The sequence below is a fragment of the Podarcis melisellensis genome (assembly GCF_964234715.1).
Source record: "Podarcis melisellensis genome assembly, chromosome: 1".
Classification (NCBI taxonomy): domain Eukaryota; kingdom Metazoa; phylum Chordata; class Lepidosauria; order Squamata; family Lacertidae; genus Podarcis; species Podarcis melisellensis.
The window spans coordinates 7,890,758-7,917,548 of record NC_138528.1 but is presented as its reverse complement, the minus strand read 5'-3'; the positions used below and the strand labels follow the sequence as shown (position 1 = coordinate 7,917,548).

Here is a 26,791-nt window from a genome sequence, read left to right as displayed (position 1 = left end):
AAGGATTTCCTGAAATAGATAATCGATTTAGAATACAAAAAAAGGAGGTGTGAGGAAGTCAAGGAAACAAGCTAATGAAAGATAAGTAATGGGAAGATTTATTGTATTTTTCTTTGTTTTGTTTTTGTTTAATGGATTTTATTTTTCTGTTTCCCCCCCCCTTTGTATCTTATCCTTTGTTTTTTACCTATTGTGATCTGTTGTATTGTTTTTTGTTTAAAATGATGTTTTTTACTTTTTCTTGTTGTATACCTTAAAACTTTAATAAATATTATTTAAAAAAAAAAAAAGAATTGTAGAGTTAGAAGGGACCACGAGGCGGTTGTGAGAAGGAAAGCAAAGCGAAAATTGTGAAGTGGTGTTTTCTGTAGAGATATTCCACAGCCGTGGTTTTTAAAAGCCCACACAGGGAACAATTGGCAGGTAACTCCCATTTAAAATCAAATATATATGCAGCAGTGCCAGCTCAAGCCGGGGCACCTGTAGACATGGGATCACGTGGTAAAACTCGCCAGACTTGCAAGATCACCGCTCACTTGCGGCAACAGGAGTTGTCTCCAGCAGATGCAGCGAGGAATTTCTTTTAATTCCTTTATGCCAGCCGTTTTGCGATAGGCTCATGTAAGAAGGAACAGATGTGAAAACAGAGGCCAGGATTCACCCACCCAAATGGCCCCCTCAGTGGAAGCCCTGAGCAAGGATTTCCACTTCCACAAGGGAGCTTCCCTTCCTTTCCTCCTCTGCACCTGCCCCCCAAAATTGGGAGGTCAGGAGAACCCCCAGAACAGCACATGGGGGAAAAAGTGTGGGGGATAATTCCACCTGGAAAGCCAACATGCTTGCGCAGGCAGAACCCTCGAGACAAGCGCATCACTGAAGGAAGCTTCACAGTTTTGAGAAATCGTGGGAGAGGAAAACCCAACTCAATAAACACCGCGAAGTGTGCTTCTATATTTGGTCAGGACATTCCGTTAATTAATCCTCTTTGCTATTAGTGGAAGCAAACACTTCAGCTGGACAAGACGGCTGGCAAAAATCTCATTTAGGGATCAAGGCAGACTTAATTGGGCTTCGGCAAGACCTGGGCAAGGAAGGGTTATTCGGCAAATAAGAGTTGCTAATCTGTCATTAGATGCTCCAGGGCACCCCTCTGCAGGAGGAAGCGACTATAAATTTAATACTTCCAGAACAAGACAAAGCTTTTCTCGGGTCCAGAATCACCATGTAAACCAAACAAGGAGAAATCAAAGCCTTTGGAAACTTTCCAAGGTTAAGCAAATAGGTCCCTTTCAGAAGTGTTGTCCGTGGCTTGTTTAAATGAGCATTTCTATCCCATAATAGATGCAGGATAGTCTCGCTTCAGGCATGCTCAGCTTCCACCCAAGGAGAAAGTAGCATATGGGCAAGACTGCTTTCACCCATGAATCTATACCTAAACAGTACAGGTAGAGGGAATACCTGAGAAAATAGAAAACTGGTAGCACTTTAAGGTATTAATGTCAATTTCTAGCCAACCCTACATGCCCGGGCAAGCTTACAATGCAAATTGCGAGCCACAAAAAACACAGGGCAGAGACCAAACGTGAAGACTAAGCATCAAATAAAAACCCAGAACAATATTTATGATAAAAATTGGAGACAATCCGTTATCTCCAGCTGACCACAATTTGAATCGTGCCACAGTAAAGGCCTGGGCAAAGAAAGGAAAGTCTTCAACTGGCACCAGGAAGTAAAAAAAATACAGTGGTACCTCAGGTTACATACGCTTCAGGTTACATATGCTTCAGGTTACAGACTCCGCTAACTCAGAAATATTACCTCGGGTTAAGTATTTTGCTTCAGGATGAGAACAGAAATTGTGCTCCGGCGGCGCTGCAGCAGCAGGAGGCCCCATTAGCTAAAGTGGTGCTTCAGGTTAAGAACAGTTTCAGGTTAAGAACAGACCTCCAGAACGAATTAAGTACTTAACCCGAGGTACCACTGTAGTAACAATGGCACTGATTGTAACTCAGAAGGAAGGCCATTCTATATAACCAAGATGCCAACACAGAAAAGGCCCTGTTCTATGACACCTTGCAACAGCCTCAATCATTGTTAATTCAGGGTTGGCGCCAATAAAGTCGCTCCAGTTCTGCAAGGACTTCTGCTTACACAAGAGGACTCTCCATTGATTCCCTCCCAAAAATAAAAATTTGCAGGACAGATTTGGGATGATGCACAGAGCAGGAGGGCAAGTTCCAAGGTGCAAGTGGAGGTCTTTGCACAATCAGGGCAACTTCACTGCATACAAACCTCGGTTCATATTGCAGGCCAAACTCTAGAGAAGCGAGGCTCACTTGGTTGTGTGGGAAACCTCTTTGCTTCAGTCAGATGCCTTTCGGCTGAAAATACCGCTTGAAAATGTGGCCCTCTCAAATGCATGGAGTTCAGTTATTTTCAAAAAAAAAAAATACCCCCACAACCTTTGCTTGAGGAATGTACACACAGGATTAGACGCTGACCTCCAACCACAGAGCCTGTTTGGCTTTCAAATCCAAACACAAGCATATGAACACCTGGTATGCAAATCTCTCATGCAAACTTTTCTTTCAATACACACACATCACAGGGCACACATTCAAAATGCACAGAGTTTTTCCACAGTCCTCTGGGATTTATGCAGTTTAAGCCGCCCTCAATAATACAGTTTACCGGAGCCTGAAATAGGCAAGATCAGCTTTTCATATTCAAAACCTTCCCCCTTGGGCTCAAGGAATGCAAACATGGCTCATTAACCCTTAAAGGATCAATGTATCTATATATTGCCGTCTTTGAAGCTTGTTTTCTCTTGCTTCAGAGGGCTGGACCCAAACCAATGGATTCAAGTTACAAGGAAGGAGATTGCGACAAGAAAACGGGAAGAACTTTCTGACAGTAGGAGCTGTTTGACAGTGGACCGGGCTCCCTTGGAACGTGGCAGAATCTCCTTCACTGGATGTTTTTAAGCAGAGGTTGGATGGCCATCTGTCAGGGATGCTTTAACTGAGATTAGGGTCTTTGGACCCTCAGGGTCTTTTTTCCACTCTACAATTCTATGATTCAATTAATAACCTTTTATGGTACTTGATATGGGCAGACACACAGTATTAGTACAGTGGTACCTCTACTTGCGTTGACCTCCAGTTATGTATGCTTCGGGATACGTACGCAGCAAACCCGGAAGTATTTTTCTGGGTTTCGCCATGCGCGCATGCACAGAAGTGCGCTACGCACCGTGCGCATGCGCAAAAGCGTTAAACCGTGCCGCGCACATGCGCAGAAGCGGCACCTCCGGTTGCGAATTCCTTGGGATGCGACCGGAGCTCTGGAACAGATCTCGTTTGCAACCAGAGGTACCACCGTATTAGAAAATAATATTTGGCCAATATCATCATCATCATCTGATTTGTATGCCGCCTTTCCACAGTTAAAACAATGCTCAAGGCGGCTTACAATATGAAAAGATTTACATGACTTCCTTGGGCGACAGCAGCAGCAGTTCTCATAATCCAAATTTCAAACACAGGAACAAAGGTTCTTGCATTAATTTGGTTTTCTATTCTCCATGAGACCCCCAGGTATAGGGCAGTATATAAATTCAATTAGTTGTTTATTATTATTATTATTATTATTATTATTATTATTATTATTATTATTATTTTACAAGGCCCTTAACCGATCTGGGTCGAGGATCCCTCAAAGACCTCTTGATCCCTTATATCCCTGCCTGTTCTTTGGCCAGGCTTTATTTATTTAATTAATTGCATTTACCGTATTTTTTGCTCTATAAGACTCCCTTTTTCCCTCCTAAAAAGTAAGGGGAAATGTGTGGGCATTTTATGGAGCGAATGCAGGCTGTGCAGCTATCCCAGAAGCCAGAACAGCAAGAGGGATCACTGCTTTCACTTCTGGGATTCAGAATATTTTTTTTCTTGTTTTCCTCCTCCAAAAGCTAGGTGCGTCTTATGGTCTGGTGCGTCTTATAGAGCGAAAAATACGGTATCTCCCACCTTTTCACGCCCTCCCCAGCAACGAGCTCAAGGTGGTGAACATGGTTTTCCTCCCTTCTCCTTCCACTCCCAACGACGACACTGTAAAGTAGGTTACAGCTGAGAGGCAATGACTGACCCAAGGTCACCCGGTGAGTTTCGTGGCCGAGTGGGGATTCGAACCCTGGTCTCTCAGGGACTAGTCCGGCACTCTAACCACTACACCACACGGGTTCTCAGGCAGCATCCTTTGCCTCTCTCCCAGATTGAAAAAAATATATAATTTCATCATGCTGACAGCAGGTGTAGGTACCCTGTCCCCACCTCCTCTGGCATTCCAGTGTTGGTGCTAACCTTTAAAGCCCTAAATGGCCTCGGTCCAGTATACCTGAAGGAGCGTCTCCACCTCCATCGTTCTGCCCGGACACTCAGGTCCAGCTCTGAGGGCCTTCTGGCAGTTCCCTCACTGTGAGAAGCCAAGTTACAGGGAACCATGCAGAGGGCCTTCTCGGTAGTGGCGCCCGCCCTGTGGAACGCCCTCCCACCAGATGTCAAAGAGAAAAATACCATATTTTTGCTCTATAAGACTCACTTTCCCCCTCCTAAAAAGTAAGGAGAAATGTGTGTGCGTCTTATGGAGGGAATGAAGGCTGCGCGGCTATCCCAGAAGCCAGAACAGCAAGAGGGATCGCTGCTTTCGCTGCGCAGCGATCCCACTTGCTGTTCTGGCTTCTGGGATTTAGAATATTTTTTTCTTGTTTTCCTCCTCCAAAGACTAGTTGCGTCTTGTGGTCTGGTGCGTCTTATAGAGCGAAAAATGCAGTAACTACCAAACTTTTAGAAGACATCTAAAAGCAGCCCTGTTTAGGGAAGCTTTTAATGTTTAATAGGTTATTGTATTTTAGTGTTTTGTTGGAAGCCGCCCAGATGGGTGGGGTATAAATAATAATAATAATAATAATAATAATAATAATAATAATAAGTTATTATTTATACCCCGCCCATCTGGCTGGGCCTCCCCAGCCACTCTGGGCGGCTTCCATAGAAAACAAAAATACAGTAAAATATCACACGTTAAAAACTTCCCTGAACAGGGCTGCCTTAAGATGTCTTCTGAATGTCAGGTAGTTGTTTATCGCTTTGACATCTGCTGGAAGGGCGTTCCACAGGGCAGGCGCCACTACCGAGAATGCCCTCTGCCTGGTTCCCTGTAGCTTTGCTTCTCGCAATGAGGGAACCGCCAGAAGGCCCTCGGTGCTGGACCTCAACGTCCGGGCAGAACGATGGGGGTGGAGACGCTCCTTCAGGTATACTGGACCGAGGCCGTTTAGGGCTTTAAAGGTCAGCACCAACACTTTGAATTGTGCTCGGAAACGTACTGGGAGCCAATGTAGGTCTTTCAAGACCGGTGTTATATGGTCTCGGCGGCTGCTCCCAGTCACCAGTCTAGCTGCCACATTCTGGATTAGTTGTAGTTTAGGGGTCACCTTCAAAGGTAGCCCCACGTAGAGTCCATTGCAGTAGTCCAAGCGGGAGATAACCAGAGCATGCACCACTCTGGCAAGACAGTCTGCAGGCAGATAGGGTCTCAGCCTACGTACCAGATGGAGCTGGTAATATTATTATTATTATTATTATTATTATTATTATTATTATTATTATTATTATTATTATTCCAGAACCTCTGGCCTTCTATGCTCTTCTTCTCCTTCACTCATCCTCTCTCAAAAGCAACACAAGAGTAAATATTTAGGGCACCCAACCATAAGCTCTTAAAACCATGCAGAGAGAGGACGTGACTAAGCTGATCATCCTTTCTGCACATCGCTGTGTACTGCCCAGCACATTCCTTTGGGGAGATAAGGAGCATGAAGACACTTGCCTATCAAAGCGCACCGAGGGAGCAAGAGTTTCGCCCTTCGCAGCGTGGGAGCTGACAGCAGAGAGAGCGCCCGAGGAACTCTGCAAGCGGCGCTTCTGGAGGAAGGTTATCGAGAACGAAGAGGCAGGGCTTTCCTGGAAGACGCGTTTGCTGACAGGAGCGCAGCAAGCTCCACTAAAACAAGGCTTAGTATTTTTAGAGCATAAGGACTTAGAGCACTTTGCCACGTTTGTAAGCAGTCGTTCCACAGGTGTTGCAACACCTATACTGTGGAACTCCCTGCCACTTGACTGTTAGTCACTGCACTCTTTCAAAATGACTTTTTTTGTGTTTCAGCAGGCCTATCCCAACGCAGGGACGTGGCCGCATCTGGTCTTAGAACATATTTAAACATCTAAAGAAAGTTTATTGTTTTATCTGTTTCAATGTTTCAGGTATGTTTTTATTTTATATTTAATTGTGTTTTTTTCAATTACAGAACTGTTTGTCACCCATGGGGGCAGATAGGGCTTCTCAACCTGGGGGGGAGGGGGGTAAGCCATCCAGGGGAATGAAACTCTGATCCTAAACCTCTGATGTCTTTGGGGGTATCTTTGGGAGACAATAGGGCTCAGGAGGATACCAGAGAGGACCTTAAGGTCCATGAATAACCATAGTTTAGAGGTCCCGAGCCCATAGGAAGTTAGCCTATCCTCCACCAGGTCCAGGGCCTTCTCAGTGATGGCTCCGATCTGGTGGAATGCTCTGTCCCATGAGACCAGGGCCCTTCAGGATTTAACCTCCTTCCGTCGAGCCTGTAAGACAGAGCTATTCCGCCTGGCCTTTAATTTGAATTCAGCCTGATCTTTTATTTCCCTTCCCTCCCCCTCCCCTTTTATGAAGATCACCCGCTCTGAGACCCCACAGCTAATTCTCCCCTGGCCTCCTCACTGGCCCAAGTAGGACTAACTTGTTTTTGTACTGTATTTTGTGCTGCTTTTATAATTAAGTGTTTTAAAGTGTTTTAGATTTGTTGTTAGCTGCCCTGAGCCTGGTTTTTGAACCACGAAGGGCGGGGTATAAATAAAAATTTATTATATTATTATTTTCTAAACCAAAATGTGCCGGAACGCACCTCCCTCAGAAGACCTATCCCAGAGCCCAAAGAGGATATCTTCAGACTGGATCTCCTATCAAAAGGCTGATATTAGGGGAAATGTGCGTGAAAATGATTGTTCTAGCCTGAACAACATACAGAAATACATTCTATGTTAGGCAAGGTTACATTAAAAAAGGCGTTGGGGAAATATCCACTAGAAAGCCATGAAAAGAGAAAGAAATTTGCAAGCGCAGAACTATGGAGAATTGAATTCAAGCCATGCAAAGCTAAACCATGGTTTGGCTTAGCGTGTTGACTTAACCTGGGCTTGTGATTTAGGTCTCCTAGATAAACCATGGGCTGCAAACCATAGGAGGGGCCTTGGTTAAACCTTAGCCTGCAGAGAGCTAAACCACCAGCCTGGACAATGTGCTAGGCCAAACGATGGCTGAGGTTCAGAGGGGCACAGCGACAAAATGTCTGGGAAGGAGCCGAGCAGATGCAATCGCTTCTCCTACAGCCCACACTTTCACAACAACCACGGTTTCCATGTCATAGAATCATAGAATCATAGAGTTGGAAGAGACCACAAGGGCCATCGAGTCCAACCCCCTGCCAAGCAGGAAACACCATCAGAGCACTCCTGACATATGGTTGTCAAGCCTCTGCTTAAAGACCTCCAAAGAAGGAGACTCCACCACACTCCTTGGCAGCAAATTCCACTGTCGAACAGCTCTTACTGTCAGGAAGTTCTTCCTAATGTTTAGGTGGAATCTTCTTTCTTGTAGTTTGGATCCATTGCTCCGTGTCCGCTTCTCTGGAGCAGCAGAAAACAACCTTTCTCCCTCCTCTATGTGACATCCTTTTATATATTTGAACATGGCTATCATATCACCCCTTAACCTCCTCTTCTCCAGGCTAAACATGCCCAGCTCCCTTAGCCGTTCCTCATAAGGCATCATTGTCATCCAGACCAGTGAATACAAGCAAGAGAGAAGATGGGGCAGGAAAGAGAACCGTCAATATTTTAGTTTCACAAGCATTTACTAGTTAAATCCTGACATTCTCCCCCTTCTCAAGGAGCAGAGACTTTTAACTCCAAATTGCACAGATCAGGAAAAACAAGATGCAGTGGGCAGGACGGGGAAGATGATTATCAAGCTTCAGAATTCCTGATATTTTTCTTTTGCCTTCTCGTCTCCTGCATACTCAGATCTCCACCCCACAGATCCCAAAAGATAAAGGGCACCCTTCAGCAGTCCGTGAAGAACTTCTAGTGGCGCATCCTTCAGAAAGCATCTACACAGCACTTTTCTGCATACAGTGAGCGCTTTAAGGACTTGTTCCATGGAATTGGTCAGAACCCTGCCAAATAGCCTAGAGAGCCACTGCCAGTCAGAGCAGATGATACTGAGCGCTGGTCTCACTCAGTTTCCAATATGCCTCTTTGGGACATGGGTGGCGTTGTGGGTTAAACCACAGAGCCTAGGACTTGCCGATCAGAAGGTCGGTGGTTTGAATCCCTGCGACGGGGTGAGCTCCCACTGCTCAGTCCCTGCTCCTGCCAACCTAGCAGTTCGAAAGCATGATCAAAGTGCAAGTAGATAAATAGGTACCACTCTGGCGGGAAGGTAAACGGCATTTCCATGCGCTGCTCTGGTTCGCCAGAAGCGGCTTAGTCATGCTGGCCACATGACCCGGAAGCTATATGCCGGCTCCCTCGGCCATTAAAGCGAGATGAGTGCCGCAACCCCAGAGTCGTCCGCGACTGGACCTAATGGTCAGGGGTCCCTTTACCTAATGTGCCTCTTGGGAAGCAAAACACTTTGCCTCCCTGGAAGCTAATAAGTTAGCAAAAATGTATAGAACAAGTACAAACACCTGTGGAAGTATAAAGAAAAAGAAGGTACCTTTTATCACATGTGGTGGCTTTTTGGGAGATGATATATAATGAACTATATTAGGAACTATTAGGAACTATAGGTACAGAAGTTCCAACGGACCAGAAAAGTCTCTTTATGTATGCGACAACAGCTGCACGGATGCTAATAGTCCAGGGATGGAAAGAAGAAACAGTCGCTACCACAGACCAAAGGCAAGCTAAGCTGATGGACTATGCAGAAATGGCAACGCTGACTGGAAAACTCAGGAACAAAGAGGACAAAAGAATGAGAAAAAATTATAATCTATTTAAGAGACCATTGCAAGCAGATGAAAACATTTCAAAAGAATGAGAAAAAATTATAATCTATTTAAGAGACCATTGCAAGCAGATGAAAACATTAGCAGGATTTTAATCTCACTTGTAATGTAACAAATATTATGGACAATATGGATTGATATAAAATATAGATTATAGAATAATGTTGTTGTTTAGTCGTTTAGTCGTGTCTGACTCTTCGTGACCCCATGGACCAGGTTACAGACACTTCAGGTTACAGTCTCCGCTAACCCAGAAATAGTACCTCATGTTAAGAACTTTGCTTCAGGATGAGAACAGAAATCATGCTCTGGCAGCGCGACGCGCCATTAGCTAAAGTAGTACCTCAGGTTAAGAACGGACCTCCAGAAAGAATTAAGTTCTTAACCCGAGGTACCACTGTAGTGTCTTGGTTTGAGAACTTTACCTTGGTCTAAGAACGGAATCCGAATGGTGGAAGGGCACTGGTGGTGGGAGGCCCTTATTAGGGAAAGCGCACCTCGGTTTAAGAACTGTTTCGGTTTAAGAACGGACTTCCGGAACGGATTAAGTTCATAAACCAAGGTACCACTGTATTTGTAAAATCAAATAAAAATGATTTCATAAAAAAGGAAGATAGCTAGCAGACACAGATGCTGACATTTATTGTACGCTAGCAGGGGTTGGGTTGCCATCTGTCTTGGATGTTTTAGTTGAGATTCCTGCATTGCAGGGGGCAGGATGAAATGTACAACTCTGATTCTACGAAAAACTACCCGAACTCCAACAAGCTATGGATTAATGCACTTTCTACACGGTCGTGATTAGCTAAAGGAAGAAGGATGGTTATATAGCAGAGGATGTCAAACAGCAGAGACCTTAAATCATGTGATACAAGTAAGCTATAGATCACATGCCACGAGGATTCGTCAGCATGATGCTAATTAACTAGGGACTAGTTAGACAGGGATATCAAGTCTTTTTGTCTTTTCACTTTCCCGGAGAGGTGGGTGGGCAGGTTGAGTCCCAAGGGGGGCTCTCAGTTCTTGTTCCAGGAACTGCATCAGGGAGAGAGTCTGAGTGGGGTTAGTACACCTGTTGAACCGTAATGCAGGTGTTCTAAGGTGAGCTCAGGTAGGGCAGAAACCTAACATAATCTTGATTTTCAAGGTGAATACAGTGAATGCAGGGCGATGCGTCCTGCCTCACTTTTGGGGTGTTAAGCAGGAGGTGTCAGCAGTTATCACAGGAATATCATAGCAGGCGTCGCTTTTGGATCCTTTGACATCAGCCCTTCTGATTACAGCGGTACCTCAGAAGTCGAACGGAATCCGTTCCAGAAGTCGATTCGACTTCCAAAACATTCAGAAACCAAGGCCCGGCTTCTAATTGGCTGCAGGAAGCTCCTGCAGCCAATAGGAAGGCCCGTCAGACGTTCAGATTCCAAAAGAATGTTCGCAAACTGGAACACTCACTTCCAGGTATGTGGTGTTCGGAAGCCAGAATGTTCGACTACAAACGCGTTCGGGATCTAAGGTAGGGCTGTACTGTGAAACAGAATGCACCAAGCGTTGGATGGTTCAACCACTAACCATTTTTGCAGCACAAGGCTGAGCAAAAGGCTTGAAGCCACTTTTGGCAGATGCAAACCCACAAGCTGGAGTGAAACTGCCTTGATACAAAGCCCTTTTCATTATTAAGAACAGCAAAAGAGGTTTGATACTAGCACTGTTTAACCAGCTACATGCAAATTTTCCAGCATGAGCAAAGATTTTCTTTTTCTTTCTTTAAGTGCCACACTTAAGTCATTCCTTTTAAAATCAGGTTCAACCACCAGACAGAAACCACCTTCTCCTTAAACCTGGTGGGCTGTAAAACGGGCAAAATTTACTAGGGGGGGTTATAGGTATCAAGGCAGAAACCCAGAAGCATTGCAAAAATCCTAATTTGTGTGAGGTACTGCATATAATCCACCCTAGGGCTTGCTGAAACTATGAAACCTTTTGCTCTTTCCTCTTCCAGAAGGGAGGAGGAATGATCAGCAAGACTTTTGTAGCCAGCGAGATTTTTAGGATGTTTATGCATTTCTAACTGTGTTTGTTCCCAGCCTTCTTATACATAAAGATAAGGCTCCACAGCTACTTTTAAGACATTCCCAAGGTCAGAACAGAATGCCAATTTGCTAGATTCCACAGCCTGCTTGCTTACTTTCCTAGTGAGGCTCTATACAGTATTCCCGCAGTTTTGCACTACCAGCGACTTAGTGAAACCACTTTGATGAAATTATATTTTTAAAAAGGTAAAAAGGTAAAGGGCCCCTGACAGTTATGTCCAGTCGCAGACGACTCTGGGGTTGTGGCACTCATCTCGCTTTACAGGCCAAGGGAGCCAGCGTTTGTCTGCAGTTTTCCCGGGTCATGTGGCTAGCAGGACTAACCCGCTTCTGGCGCAATGGAACACGAAAACCAGAGTAGCGCACGGAAAAGCTGTATACCTTCCCGCCAGAGTGGTACCTATTTATCTACTTGCACAGGTGTGCTTTTGAACTGCTAGGCTGAGAGGAGCTGGGACCGAGCAACAAGAGCTCACCCCGTCACAGGGATTCGAACCGCCGACCTTCTGATCGGCAACCCCAAGAGGCTCAGTGGTTTAGACCACAGCGCCACCCATGTCCCTATGAAACTGTATAAGGTGACTGTAAACTGTAAACCCTCCGGAACGGATCCGGTTCGCAACCAGAGGTACCACTGTAATGTCATTTCAGTTTTCTTTTAAAAAATCAAGTTTCTAGGCCATAAGGAATTGTTTTTCCACCTCTCCCCAAAATGCACTGGACATTTGAAACCTCAGAGTCAGGGCTCTGAATCTATGCAGATTTCTAGGCAAGAGGGAGAGGTTTCTGAGAGCACCAGCATAGACCGTTCCTTTCAGGAGCAAATGTTTCAGCAGATTTTAAACCTGGAAGTCTGGTGCAGGAAGAGGGGCAGGCGGTGGGGGGAGAGAGAAACGGATTGTCCAGGGACTCTGTCCAGAGCCTAGGAACTTACAGGAACCCAGACAGAAGGATACAGCAGGTGAGCCACCTTGGCTGACCGCCCTTCAGCAAATCTCTTTCACACCTCCAGGATCTGTAGCAGGAAAAACCACTTGGCAGATGGGGGGGAGGAGGGGGGGCAGGGAGAGAAAGTGACAGGCTGAGGGGGAAAACATAAACATAACCTACTTAGGAGATGCAAAGTAGGTTTCTGGGACCAAAACAGCACAAGCACAACGCTACGCAATCATCTGCTACGCTAGCAGAGAACAAGGGTTTCCTGGAAACGGGAGACACAAAGGCTGCTCCAGCCACATGCTGCTGGGGACACGCTGCAGTCGTACACTCCTGGAATCGCAGAATTGGAAGGGCCCCCCAAAGGCTGTCTAGTCCAACCCCCTGCCATGCACTCAACCTAGATCATGAGTAGGCAAACTAAGGCCCGGGGGCCAGATCCGGCCCAATCGCCTTTTCAATCTGGCCCACGGACGGTCCGGGAATCAGCGTGTTTTTACATGGGTAGAATGTGTCCTTTTATTTCAAATGCATCTCTGGGTTATTTGTGGGGCATAGGAATGCATTCATTCCCCCCCCCAAAAAAAATATAGTCTGCCCCCCCACAAGGTCTGAGGGACAGTGGACCGGCCCACGGCTGAAAAAGTTTGCTGACCCCTAAACTAGATGGATGAGTTTCTGGGTCATTATTGATAGGAAGAAATGAAGGCAACTCACAATTCCATAAAAGCCAGGACCTCTGTAGCCTTTGATCTGGCTCCTACCGCCACCCCTAGCTGAAATTGTGTGCCTCTTTCACGAGAGGTCTAGAAGGCAGCAACACAAGAACGGGCCTTTTCTGCAGTGGCTCCCCATTTGTGGGGACTGCCCCTCCTGGTATGTCCCATGGAGGACCTTACGGTCTTCAAACAAAAACATCCTGGAGGTCCCAGGCCACAGGGAGGTTAGGCTGGCCTCAACCAGTGCCAGGGCTTTTTCGGCTGTGGCCCCGATCTGGTGGAACGCTCTGTCACAAGAGACCAGGGCCCTGCGGGACTTGACATCTTTCCGCAGGGCCTGCAAGACAGAGCTGTTCCACCAGGCCTTTGGCCAAGGCACAGTCTGACCCCCTCCTTTGGTAATCCTCACAGACCTCTAGGCCAATGGCTGCCATTAATTTGATTTTGAATTGATTTTAGAATGAATTGATTTTAGAATGTATTTCAATTAATTGTGATTTTATGTAAACTGTGTTATTTTTACTGTTGTTAGCCGCTCTGAGCCCGGCTTCGGCTGGCAAGGGCGGGATATAAATAAAATATTATTATTACTATTATTGTTGTTGTTGTTGTTATTCTACACCTTTAGGCCTCTTTAACAAGGCCTTTGACATCCAATGCACATTTAAAATGTGCTGGGGAGGGGGGATTATTGATTTGCTTTTGTTTTGGTTTTTATTATGTATTTTGTGTTTTTATATTGTGATTTTACGTTGCAGCCGCCCTGAGACCTGCAGGTTTGGGCGGTATGCAAATAAATAATGATAACGGTAACAATAATTTTCAATCTAAAACAAACACAGAAATGTGGAGAACTGAATTTACAACTGGAAAGATGAGAAACCAAGAGAGTGAAGATGGACAAATCCATTCCTCTCTACTCTGAAGACCAGTTTCTACAATTCCCAAGTGGGGAGGGTGCAGTTGTGCTTAGGGGTCCTGCTGGAGGGTTTGCTAAAGACGTGGGGCTGTGAGAACAAGTTGCTGGAGTGATCCATCAGGTCTGCTCTTATGTTCACATCTATTAAAAGGTAAAGGTACCCCTGACCGTTAGGTCCAGTCGCGGACGATTCTGGGGGTGCAGCGCTCATCTCGCTCTATAGGCCAAGGGGGCCGGCGTTTTTCCAGACAGTTTCCAGGTCATGTGGCCAGCATGACTAAGCCGCTTCTGGTGAAACCAGAACAGCGCATGGAAACGCCGTTTACCTTCCCGCTGGAGTGATACCTATTTATCTACTTGCACTTCACGTGCTTTTGAACTGCTAGGTTGACAGGAGCTGGGACCGAACAATGGGAGCTCACCCTTTGAACTGCCGACCTTCTGATCAGCCAGCCCTAAGCTCTGTGGTTTAGACCACAGTGCCACCCACATCCCATTTCACATCTATTAGATATTATTTATTTTAATGAATTAACTTCCACAAAGTGTTAGCCAGCATTGTGTTTTTCAGGAGCATGTGATGTCGGCAAGCATTCTTCCCCCCAAATAGGATACAGTCATACCTCGGGTTACAGGCGCTTCAGGTTGCGTTTTTTCGGGTTGCGGACCGCCAAAACCCAGAAGTACCGGAACGGGTTACTTCTGGGTTTCGGTGGTCGCGCATGCGCTAAATCGCGCTTTGCGCATGCGCAGAAGTACCGAATTGCAACCCGCACATGTACAGGCGCGCAGACACAGGTTGCGAACGTGCATCCCGCACGGATCACATTCGCAACCCGAGCGTCTACTGTATTTCCCTGTGGACACAACTGCTTCCATACCATCTTCCAGTCCTACATTTTGCAAGTTGTATGTCTCTGTACGCAAGTGCCGTTCTCTCTCTCTCAGACACACACACACACACACACACACACACAAACAACAAGGCCAGTTTGGGATCCAGGTTTGCTTTCACTTCTGTGATAAGCTGTGGCATTGAAGAGTTATTTTTAGTCCCGGCAGAACTGATTAAGTTGCTGCTTGAAAGGCCCACCCCGTTCCCAGCAGAGCTTCTCCCGCTATCAAAAAAAGAAAGGTTGCCACATTTTCAGAAAGGCGGGAGGCGGAGGCAGCAATAACTCCCGGGCACAGACCGTAAATACAAGCTACTTCAAGGAGAACACCGTGTGTCATTTCAAAGGCAGCCTCTGATCTTGGAAGCCCACTGCATTTTTTAAAATAGCAATAAAAACTTGGGAGCATCGCTTGTAAAATAACTGAATAACTAAACACCTGCAAGTGTTGGATCTTGACCCAGCAAGGTGTTGTGCACATGTCAAGTTTCCTTTATCCCACCCTTCCAACACATGGTCGGACCAGTTCTGGGCTGTTGCATGCTTAGCTCAGCTACTTGGGGACCCAGAAGATGACAAATTCTGAGAAGCTACAGGAACAGCAGTCTAGGAGAGCATACTCTGATCCGGAGCATGGAAACACATGGAAACACGGCCTCGGTCCAGTATACCTGAAGGAGCGTCTCCGCCCCCATCGTTCTGCCCAGACACTGAGGTCCAGCGCCGAGGGCCTTCTGGTGGTTCCCTCGCTGCGAGAAGCGAGGTTACAGGGAACCAGGGAGAGGGCCTTCTCGGTAGTGGCGCCCACCCTGTGGAACACCCTCCCACCAGATGTCAAAGAGAAAAATAACTAGCAGACTTTTAGAAGACATCTGAAGGCAGCCCTGTTTAGGGAAGCTTTTATTAACAACAGAAGAAGAAGAAGAGTAGTTTAGATTTGATATCCCACTTTATCACTACCCTAAGGAGTTCGAAAGCACCCTTGGGTGCAAGTAGATAAATAGGGACCGCTTTCTAGCGGGAAGGTAAACGGCGTTTCCGTGTGCAGCTCTGGCTCGCCAGAGCAGCGATGTCACACTGGCCACGTGACCCGGAAGTGTCTTCGGACAGCGCTGGCCCCTGGCCTCTTGAGTGAGATGGGCGCACAACCCCAGAGTCTGGCAAGACTGGCCCGTACGGGCAGGGGTACCTTTACCTTTGCCTTTAAGGAGTCTCAAAGCGGCTAACATTCTCCTTTCCCTTCCTCCCCCACAACAAACACTCTGTGGGGTGAGTGGGGCTGAGAGACTTCAGAGAAGTGTGACTAGCCCAAGGTCACCCAGCAGCTGCATGTGGAGGAGCAGGGAATCGAACCCAGTTCACCAGATTACGAGACTACCGCTCTTAACCACTATACCACACTACACCACACACAAAATACAGACCATTGTATTTTAATATTTTGGTGGAAGCCGCCCAGAGTGGCTGGGGAAACCCAGTCAGATGGGCGGGGTATAAATAAAAAATTATCATTATTATTAAATTTATATACTGTACTATATCCAATGATCCCAGGGCGGTGCACAACATCAAGAACATATTTTATGGAGCATAATAATAAAAACATAATTCAGTCATACCTTGGTTCTCGAATACGTAGGTACTCGGACATTTTGGCTCCCGAACACCAAAAACCCAAAAGAAAGTGTTCCAGTTTTTTAACGTTTTTCCAAAGCCGAACGTCTGACACAGCTTCTATTTGAGTGCAGGAAGCTCCTGTAGCCAATCGGAAGCTGCGCCTTGGTTTTTGAACATTTTGGAAGTCGAACGGATTTCTGGAATGGATTACGTTTGAGAACCACGGTACGACTGTAGAGAGCATAATACCAGACAGAGTCAACCAGGGATAGTGAGCCAATGTAGTGGTTAGAGTGTCAGACTGGGACCTGAGAGAAACCAGGGTTCAAATCCCCACTCGGCCATGAAATTCGCTGGGTTACCTAGGTCTAGACACTACTTCTCAGCCTAACCCACCTCACAGAATGGTTGTGGGGATGAAATGAGGTGGAAGAGAGCCATGGATGCCACCTTGAGCTCCCTGGAGAAAGAGAAGCTCCAGTTTCATCTCCATCCTGCTGAGTTCGAGAAGGGCAACACTGAAGCTGAGAAACCCGACAACCAGCTCCACTCCTCTGGACTGCTTCAAAGGAAGAAGGCAGACAGGCAGGTGCAGGGTGGGTGAGGGCAGACTAAGGTGCTTCTTAAACTTGGGTCCCCAACTACTGTTGGACTACAACTCCCATCATCCCTGACCACTGGTCCTGCTAGCTAGGGATGATGGGAGTTGGAGTCCAACAAACACCCGGAGACCCAAGTTCAAGAAACCCTGCCTGAATGGACCAGACACTATTGGGTGTCTCCTCTTTTTGCTAGGTTAACTCAGATTCCTCCCCAAGGCTGCCTGCAATCTAACAGGATATTTTAATACAGAATCATAGAATAGGGTTAAACCACAGAGCCCAGGACCTGCTGATCAGAAGGACGGCAGTTTGAATCCCCGCGACGGGGTGAGCTCCCATGCCTCGGTCCCTGCTCCTGCCAACCTAGCAGTTCGAAAGCACGTCAAAGGGCAAATAGATAAGTAGGTACCGCTCCGGCGGGAAGGCATACAGCGTTTCCGTGCGCTGCTCTTGTTCGCCAGAAGCGGCTTAGTCATGCTGGCTACATGACCCGGAAGCTGTACGCCGGCTTCCTCAGCCAATAAAGCGAGATGAGCGCCGCAACCCCAGAGTCGGCCATGACTGGGCCTAATGGTCAGGGGTCCCTTTACCTTTACCATAGAATTGTAGAGTTGAAAGGGACCCAAAGATTCATCTAGTGGACTCAGCAAACTTTTTCAGCATTGGGCCGGTCCCCTGCCCCTCAAACCTGGGCGAGGGGACTATATTTGGGGGGGGAATGAATGAATTCATATGCCCCACAAATAACCCAGAGATGCATTTTAAATAAATGCACACATTCTACTCATGTAAAAACACGCTGATTCCCGGACCGTCCGCAGGCTGGATTGAGAAGGCAATTGGGCCACATCCGGCCCCCGGGCCTTAGGTTGCCTACCTCTGATCTAGTCCAACCCCCTGCAGTGCAAGAATCTCCGTCTGTAAGCCTATAGGATTCCTCCTCAAATGCCAATTCTACAACCCTACAATTGGCCATGGGGGGCATCTATTCCTATGGGACAGGGATGGGGCATGTTGCCTTCTTGCTACCTATATGCTTCCCATAAAAATCTGGCTAAAGGTAAAGGTAAAGGTACCCCTGCCCATACGGGCCAGTCTTGACAGACTCTAGGGTTGTGTGCTCATCTCACTCTAGAGGCCAGGAGCCAGCGCTGTCCGGAGACACTTCCGGGTCACGTGGCCAGCGTGACAAGCTGCATCTGGCAAGCCAGCGCAGCACACGGAACACAGTTTACCTTCCCGCTGGTAAGCGGTCCCTATTTATCTACTTGCACCCAGGGGTGCTTTCGAACTGCTAGGTTGGCAGGCGCTGGGACCGAACGACGGGAGCGCACCCCGCTGCGGGGATTCGAACCACCGACCATGTGATCGGCAAGTCCTAGGCGCTGAGGTTTTACCCACAGCGCCACCCGCGTCCCCAAAAATCTGGCTAGCCCCTGCTAAAAAGAGAACAATGTGCAAAAGCAAGCCCTGGATCTGATTCAGGAGGACGTGGAATTTGAACATGGCAACAGAATATGCTCGATGTTCCCCACCTGTACCCAAACAACTTGGAAGCAGTCCTAGCTTAGCAGCGACCCAAGCTAGCCTTTCTTCAGGGAGCAAATGCTGGCTCTGCGAATTTGCAACAAGCTCTGTAATCAATAATAAACCACCCTGGATTTCTTGCAAAAGCCCCGTCTCCACCCCTGCCTAGAGCTATGCAGTCTCTCTTTACACAGATGGCAGAATTAGCAATCAAGCCACCAGCAAACAGAGAAAGAAAGTGGGGGAAGCCCTGCCTCCTGATCTCTGTTTAACGCAAAGCCGGGGAAACAACCAGTTCAACGAGGCAAGCAGAGATCGCCCAAGATGCTGCGAAGGAATGCGTGGAAAAGGCGGTTTTGCAAAGATGTCGGCAACCCCAACTTTGGGGAAGACAGGCTTAAAGGACAGTGAATGGCTGGCAGGGTGCCCAGGCCTTTTGGCCATGCTGAAAGACCTTGGGCACAATCATTCTATCACTGACATTGCCACCTATATACACGGCGTGTCAAAGCAATATGAGAACAGGTCCCTGCCTGCAAGGAGCTTGCAACTGGCCTATGTTTTGACAGAGGGAGAAAAGGATGGCGCCGTTTAGACAGGGCGAAGTGGGGATTTGAACCCTGGTCTCCCAGGTCCTAGCCCAACACCAGCATGGTTAAGAGTGGTGGACTTATAATCTGGTGAACCGGGTTCGCTTCCCCACTCCTCCACATGCAGCTGCTGGGTGACCTTGGGCCAGTCACACTTCTCTGAAGTCTCTCAGCCTCACTCACCTCACAGAGTGTTTGTTGTGGGGGGAGGAAGGGAAAAGGAGATTCTTAGCCACTTTGAGACTCATTAAGGGGAGTGAAAGGCGGGATATCAAGTCCAAACTCTTCTTCTTCTTCTTCCTCTCCTAACCCAGGGGTTGGCAACCCATGGACCACAAGCAGCCCACAGGGGTCGTTTAAAAGGCCCATGAGCCATCCCAAAACTGAGGCGCCCACTCAGTGAGTCCCCGCGCACTGCACGAAACCGGTGCAGCGCGGAGCAGGGACTCGCTTCCGCGGCGCCAGGGATCGCGTCTGCGCAGATGCGATCCAGCCCATGGAGCGATCTCCGTGGGAGTGAACTGGCCCAGGTGAGGTAAACCCTGCTAACCCCTGTTCTAACCATTACACCACAATGGCTTCTTATAGTACTTCTGCTATGGGGCAGCTCTATAAATTGAGTAGGCAAATAAATATGGGGAAAGCGCTTAGCGAAGGATCTGAAATATTCTCCTTGAAGCGTGAATTTTATTCTGGCTTGTTTTATGTGACGTAAATGTGGAGAGGGAGACCCATATACACCACCTTGAGGAGGAAAAGGTAGGATATAAATGCAATTAATAAAAAGAAATTCCCATCATCCTCCCACCTACAACTCCCATCATGCTCTTTCTCTCCCCCTAATGTCAAAAAGAAGTCCATGCTGACAACTGAATGTGGTACATCTCAATGCAAATGTCACTCCCTGCAAAATCCTTCCGGTAAAAGATTTAAGGTCTATTGTTTGACCGCTGCAGAAACTTGGGACTTATTCCCCTATACCATGCAGCCTGTTCCTGAGATGTTGTTTCAAGCCTGTCAGTTCCCGCTAACATCAATGTTGCCTCAGCCCCTTGGCCTGAACATGGACTGAGCGTCAATTCAGCTACATCAAAATTGGCAACACATCAGCCGAGTGAGAATATCTACTGTCCAGCCTGGAGCTGCATCAAGTAGCACGATGGTCTCAACAGCTCAAGTTCAACTCCCTGCCTGTCCTTGGACTCAACAGGAGACTGGGCTAAGCCACCAATCCTGGACTCCGGTTCCCTGCATAAAAAGGCAGGGAATCGTCATCATGTCATTCACAGGGTTACTGGACTCGAACGAGATAAGGATTATAAACACACGTTGCTCACTTGAAGCTTCCAAGATAAGAATGCCATTGACTGTTGGCCAACATCTTGTGCAAATGGCACGGCCACATGTCCATTTCACATCCAGGTATGCACATGAATACAAATCTTGGCGGCCATATATGTTGGAATCAGATGCTTGGGGAGGGAGGAGACTGCCACTCTCTCAAGCTAGCCATTGAGTCAGTCAGATTTTAAGGACGATCCCTCCCCAAATTTCTAGGCCTTGCAAGCTCTCCATGATCCTGAAAGAAGCGTTCTTCTGAAATGCACAGAGCGTGGGTGGTGAAAGGGACGCGGCTTGCCGATCGCATGGTCGGCGGTTCGAATCCCCGTGGCGGGGTGAGCTCCCGTCTTTCGGTCCCAGCTCCTGCCCACCTAGCAGTTTGAAAGCACCCTTAAGTGTAAGTAGATAAATAGGTACCGCTTTATAGCGGGAAGGTAAATGGCGTTCCTGTGTGCTGCGCTGGTGCTGGCTCGCCAGAGCAGCTTCATCACGCTGGCCACATGACCTGGAAGTGTCTCCGGACAGCGCTGGCCCCCGGCCTCTTAAGTGAGATGGGCGCACAATCCTAGAGTCGGACACGACTGGCCCGTACGGGCAGGGGTACCTTTACCTTTACTTTTACGACACAAAGGTCTACCAGTCAGCATCAGAGACTGTTCTCCTCTTTCCTCTGCTTGTACTTGGGCCCCATCTGCACTATGTATTTAAAGCAATATCATACCACTTTAGGCGGCCGTGGGTTCCCCCCAGAGAATCCTGAGAACTGCAGTTTGTTAAGGGAGCTGAGAGTTGTTAAGGAAACCCTTATTCCCCTCGCAGAACAGCAATGCCCAGAGTCCCCTATGGAAATTGTAGCTCTGCAAGGGGAGTATAGGGGTCTCCTAAGAACCCTGCCCCCCCTTAACAAACCACATCTCCCAGATTCGTTGGGGGAAGCTATGACTTACACAGAGTGTCTGTACTATGAAAGTCAGTCTGTCTTGGCCAGCCTTGTCTACTGTCACTGGCAGACGACATCCAAGGCCCCAGGCAGCAGTTTCTTCCTTCTCTGCCTTCTACACTTGCTCTGCTGCTGAACTATGACCACACCTTACGCTGAGTATAAAAAAAAGACTTTGCATTTGTATATATTCACACAGACCCTGCAGAGAAAATGAAATTACAGAGCAAGTTTTAGCGCAGGGGTGAAATTCGGATACAATGAAGAGCTCTCAGCAAGATTCTTATAGTACATCGCTGCAGAACAGAAGCCCAGGACAATCCCAGAGGATGGTATGAAGGCAAATGAGGTCACCACCACCACCTAAGCTAAGCAGAGGGCCACATCTGGCCAGTGCCTGGGTAGGAGAGCACCCAAGAGCTACACATAACCATGCGCATTTTGCACCCGGCTATCGGCCACTTGCTACCAAGTGAAGATTTCTGGGTGCCAAGATGGTGCCTGACATCTCCACCATCTGGGGGTCATTGGGTCTCGACTGCTTTCTCACACTAATACCCCACCCTGTAGAATTCTATCAGTTATGTTTCATCTGCACTATCAGAATACATTTCAGGAACCAAAATGCCTTTTTTTTCCTGTGCAGCCTGAGCAGGAGCAGTGAACAATGTTCTAGTTAATTGCTGTTGCTTGTCTTCACTTCCCCCCACCCCACTGCCCTGCTCACAGTTGTGAAGAATATCCTTACGCTATGAATGGTCCGTGTCAACAATAAGAAAAAGAGGTCGGAATAGGTCAATATATGTGTGGACTGTCCCTGGATCAAGTGACTTTTCTTCTTTAAGTTCTCAAAGCTCTTAAACTAGCTCAAGGTAGTCATCTCAACTAGCCAGATGTTTAACTGAGAATCAATCACAGTCAGTCCATCATTTGGAAAAGAAGACTTTGGTGCCGTCTTGCCCCAAAATGGCAACTAGACATTCTGCTTTGGCGACTGCAGCCTTGGTTTAAGGAGCCATTTGGCGCCTATACCTGAGTTTCTATCACTGCACAAAACACACTGCCCTGGCTTCCATGATGTGAAGCAAGGCGAGCTATTAACTCATGTAAGAAAACGTAACCAACAAAGCTATTTCACAACGCCCTCTCTGCAAGAGTTTCTTCTGACAGTCTCGGCCTCCACCCAGGCTTTGCAAGCCTCCCCACATCGCAGAGCTTGTGCAAGAAGAACAAAGCTGAACCGTCTTTCTCCCCGCTGTCTCTTGCAACAAGTGCCAGTGAGCAGCAACAGTGTCACCGTGGAGTGGAGTCAGTGAGGAGGAAGAGGAGGAGGAGTAGAGGGAAACACCCCATGGGATTAAGAGTGTGCGATGCCTGCCCTACGCATCTGCACGGAGACAGCTCTAGAAAATGAGTAGGTACTCAAGGCTGTTCCACAAACGTAACAGGGGAACCCACCCACACCCGTTGCTAATAAAGCAGCTTCCCTTGTTCACAGCGTGTCGTACAACACACGCCCAAACCACCCATATTCCCTGCTTTAATATAGGGGCAGAGCAAGGAGAGAGAGCAAAATGGGCTTCTCAGTTGCACAGTCGCCATGAAATAAAATAAAGCTATGAAACGGCTACAGGCAGACACTCATTTTTCTTTTGACCATAAAACGAAACACAGCCGTCACAAGACTCAAGACCGCAGACACTCATCTGAATTCTGTCTTTTGAGAGATTTTTTTGTGTGTGGGGGGGGGGGAGACCACACCCTCCCAGTTACCAGGCAAAGGGGTGGAGAAGACTCCAGATCTACTGGGGAGGGGGCTCTGTGCGTGAAAAATCGCAATGATTCCAACTGCAAGAGTAACCATAGCAACCAGATTTCCAATGCCCCCTCCCCTCTCTTTCTCTCTCTCCTGTTGCAGACACTTTCTCCTTCAAAAATCCTCAACTAGGATGAGGTTTTGTTACCGCTGGGGGTGGGGTGGGTGGGGAGACACAGCATGCAGTCCACATAGGAGTAAACGGAACTGAAATTCAACAGATACATCTATATGCACACAGGCAATTCCTGCCTCACCTAGTTGGCCACTGGTTTTCTGACGGCCTGCCGCCCAAGCAATTGTGCAACTGATTCATTTCCCCCTGAATCTGGGGAGCAGGGAAAGACCACCCAGATCCCTCAGTGGGTATGTTAAAGGTGCACCTAGTTATAATAAGGGAAAGAGCGGAAGCAAGCCTCATCTCCCTAAATCCTTTGGGTGGCAGGCGGGGGGGGGGGGAGAGAAGGGAAGGAAGATAGAGAGACCAGGTGGCAGGAACAACCAACAGCAGTTTCTGCATCTTCCACAGGGGGAGGGGGGGGAAACCCTGATTAGCCCATCTTTCCCCCTGGAGAAAATAGGTTTAAATAGCTGATTATCTGGAACCCTGGCTGCTCTTTATCCAAACACAGGGAGGGCACAGATAGAGACATGTCCAGCTCTTGCCCTGAAAATGTGAAGCAACAGTATTTTTTTTAAAAGGAAGAGTGCATCTGTGCATGCGTAAACATGGAAGTCTCAATTTTTTTTTCTGAATGGCATTCCAAACTCATATTTCTGTAAAGGCAGCATTGTCTCCGCCTTGCAACTTTCGTCTCCTAGACATCCAATTCCTTCATCGTTAAGGATTCCAATTCCTTAGACACCGGGTATTAGCATTTCAATATTAGCGTAGTCATTAATATTAGCTGGCAGGCTTCCTATGGGGTCATCCAGCTGGTCAATATGAGGGCAGGATGCTGGGCGAGATGGGCCTGATCCAGCGGTGGGGGGGGGTGCTATTATGTTCTTAAAGGGACTGTAAGAAACATCAGAGGGGGGAGGGAGCAGCTGCCCGCAACCAGGAGGCGTTCTTGCTTTTATTTTCTTTTTCTGTTTTTGCAACTCCTTCTGCAAGCGTGTAGCTCAACTCTTCAGGATAGGTAATGGGGAAGGTGACAAAACGGGAGAAAGGTGTTGTGATCCCGAGGTGGCAACACGCGTGCAGACACACGCTTCCATACTGCGGTATTGCTAAAACCAGTGGAGACATCCACGCCTCCTTTCCCCCCTGGATGGAGAAAAGGCACCCCAAGAAATTCGCAGGAATCAAAACTCTCCTCCCCCCCCCCGGCACCTTTGAACCCGAGGGGTGGGGTAGGGGTGCGGTGAGAGCACATTTTAACACGCCCCTCCCAAAAAAGAGACAGAGAGTGAGAGAACTCGTGGAGGAGGTTTTCTACTCGACCTCTCCCTCTCTCCAACCGACACCCCACCCCACCCCGGCCGGTCCCATTGAAAGGAAAAGAAAGCCGCAGCCGAAAAGAAAGGGAGCAACGAAGCCTCTCTCCACCCGCTCTCTCCGCATCTGCCCCTTTTGTTAGCCAAAAAACCACACACAGGCACAAAAACACGTACACACACACAGGCTCGCTCCTCCCGGCGCAAACTGCAGAGGGGAAGCCGCACAAACCCAGGGCGCCCCCTCCCCGGCCGCCGCCCCCCAGCTGTTCCCGGAGATGCAGAGCCTCCAGCGCCCGGAGAGATCCCCCCCTCCCAATAAAAGGCTGGGAGTTTAAAGTTTGGCTGGTTTTGTTCCCAGCCCGTGCCGCCCCCTTGGCAGACTTGGGCGCTTCCCTTTCCCACCCCACCCGCCCTCCTGTTGGCCCGGGCGGACACCGCATCCCCATGCCGCCGCCGCCGCCACCCCCCAAAATAGTCCGTTTCCTTCGGGGTCCTTCTCCCCTGCGGAAAAGGGAGAAGGAAAGCGCTGCTCCGGAGCTCACCTTCCCCACCAGCGCTTCCCCCTCCCCGGAAGGTAGCGCCGCTTCCTCCGGCCCCGTGCGTAAAAACGCAGAGCCCGGCCCGGCTCTCCAAGCGAGCGGCGCGTCCGATGAATGGCGAGAGGCGCAGGAGAGGCTTACCTGGCGCTCGCTCCATCCCGGAGGAGGCGAAGCCCACTCCGGCTGCTTCTTCTCCTTCTGTCCCCGACTGCTTACAAAAGGAGCCCGGGAATCGGGCTCGATCTCGCTTCCTCCTCCTTCTCCTGCCGCCGCCACCAGCAACGGCAGCACCGCCTGCCTCCCCTCGCCTTACCAGCCCGCAGGTGACATCATCCCCTTTTGGCCCGATAGGATACAATGCGAGTCTCCGGCTGTGCGTAAAGGGAGGCTCGCGCGGTGCAAGCCGCTCCTACCAACCCGCCCGCCCCCCGCGCGCTCCCGCCTGCCTGCCGCCCCGCGCGCAGCCGGGAGATGGAGTCCGAGGACGGGATCCTTGGGCACGCGCGGCGCTCCGGGAAGGACTACGTTTCCCAGGAAGCACGGCGCGGTCTCCCTCCCTCTCCAGCAAGCACCAGCTGCTGCTGCCATAGCTTGGCTGACTTTTCCCCAAAAACCAAGACGGGGAGTTTCGTTTCGGTCGGCAAAGGAGGCGATTTGACACCAAACTGGGAGGGGTAGTCAGTGTCACGGAAGACAGGATCAGGAACCCAGATGACCCGAACAGATTGGAGACCTGGGTCCAAGCTAACAAAATGAATTTCAGACCACAACTGGAATACTGTGTCCAACAGGGCTTCTTCTTTTCTAGAAAAAGAGGTGCAGGAACTTGTTGACCTTTTATTAGGGGGAGCACCCACTCACAGTTGTTTAGCTTTTTTTAGCTGCAGGGGGGAAATAAAAACTTTGGCCACTGACCTCCGCCCCACAGCTGCAATCGCCCTCCTGCCCGCCACCTCCACTGCGCAGCCCCGAGCGCCCTGCTGCTCTAAGGGGACGGCATCGCAACACCCCCCAGCCACGCTGGGTGGCTTCCAGCAAAATATAAAAAAGTAATAAAATGTCAGACATTAAAAACTTCCCTGAACAGGGCTGCCTTCATATGATTTCTAAGTGTTATGTAATTCTTGATATTCCTGACATTTGAAAGGAGGGCATTCCACAGGGTGGGTGTCACTACCAAGAAGGCCCTCTGCCTGGCTCCCTGTAACTTAACTTCTCGCAGTGCGGGAACCGCCAGAAAGCCCTCGGTGCTGGACCTCATTGTCCAGGCTGAGCGATGGGGGTGGAGACGCTCCTTCAGGTATACTGGGCCGAGGCCATTTATTTCCCTGACATTTGATGGGAGGGCGTTCCACAGGGCGGGCGCCACCACCAAGAAGGCCCTCTGCCTGGTTCCCTGTAACTTTACTTCTCGCAGTACAGGAACCGCCAGAAGGCCCTTGGAACTGGACCTCAGTTTTCGGGCTGAACGATGGGGGTGGAGAGGCTCCTTCAGGTATACTGGGCCAAAGTCATTTGGGGCTTTAAAGGTCAGCACCAACACTTTGAACTATGCTTAGAAACGTACTGGGAACAAGTAAAGGAAAAGGTAGGTGACATTATTAACATTCATAAATAGCTCAGTTGTTGCAACATGAGACTCTTAATCCC

The 26,791-nt window shown here is 48.5% G+C and overlaps 1 protein-coding gene across 2 annotated transcripts in view; it reads right to left on the bottom strand.

Annotated features, from left to right (window-relative positions):
* DAAM1 (dishevelled associated activator of morphogenesis 1) overlaps nucleotides 1-25,528 on the bottom strand; it is a 186,405-nt gene extending 160,877 nt beyond the window's left edge. Inside the window, exon 1 of one of the 2 annotated variants that reach the window (XM_081909810.1) lies at nucleotides 25,283-25,528. The gene's annotated coding sequence lies outside the window, so the exon portion shown is untranslated. The remainder of the gene's footprint in view (nucleotides 1-25,282) is intronic. The other variant, XM_081909811.1, reaches the window with a different exon arrangement.
* Nucleotides 25,529-26,791: the final 1,263 nt, after the last annotated feature.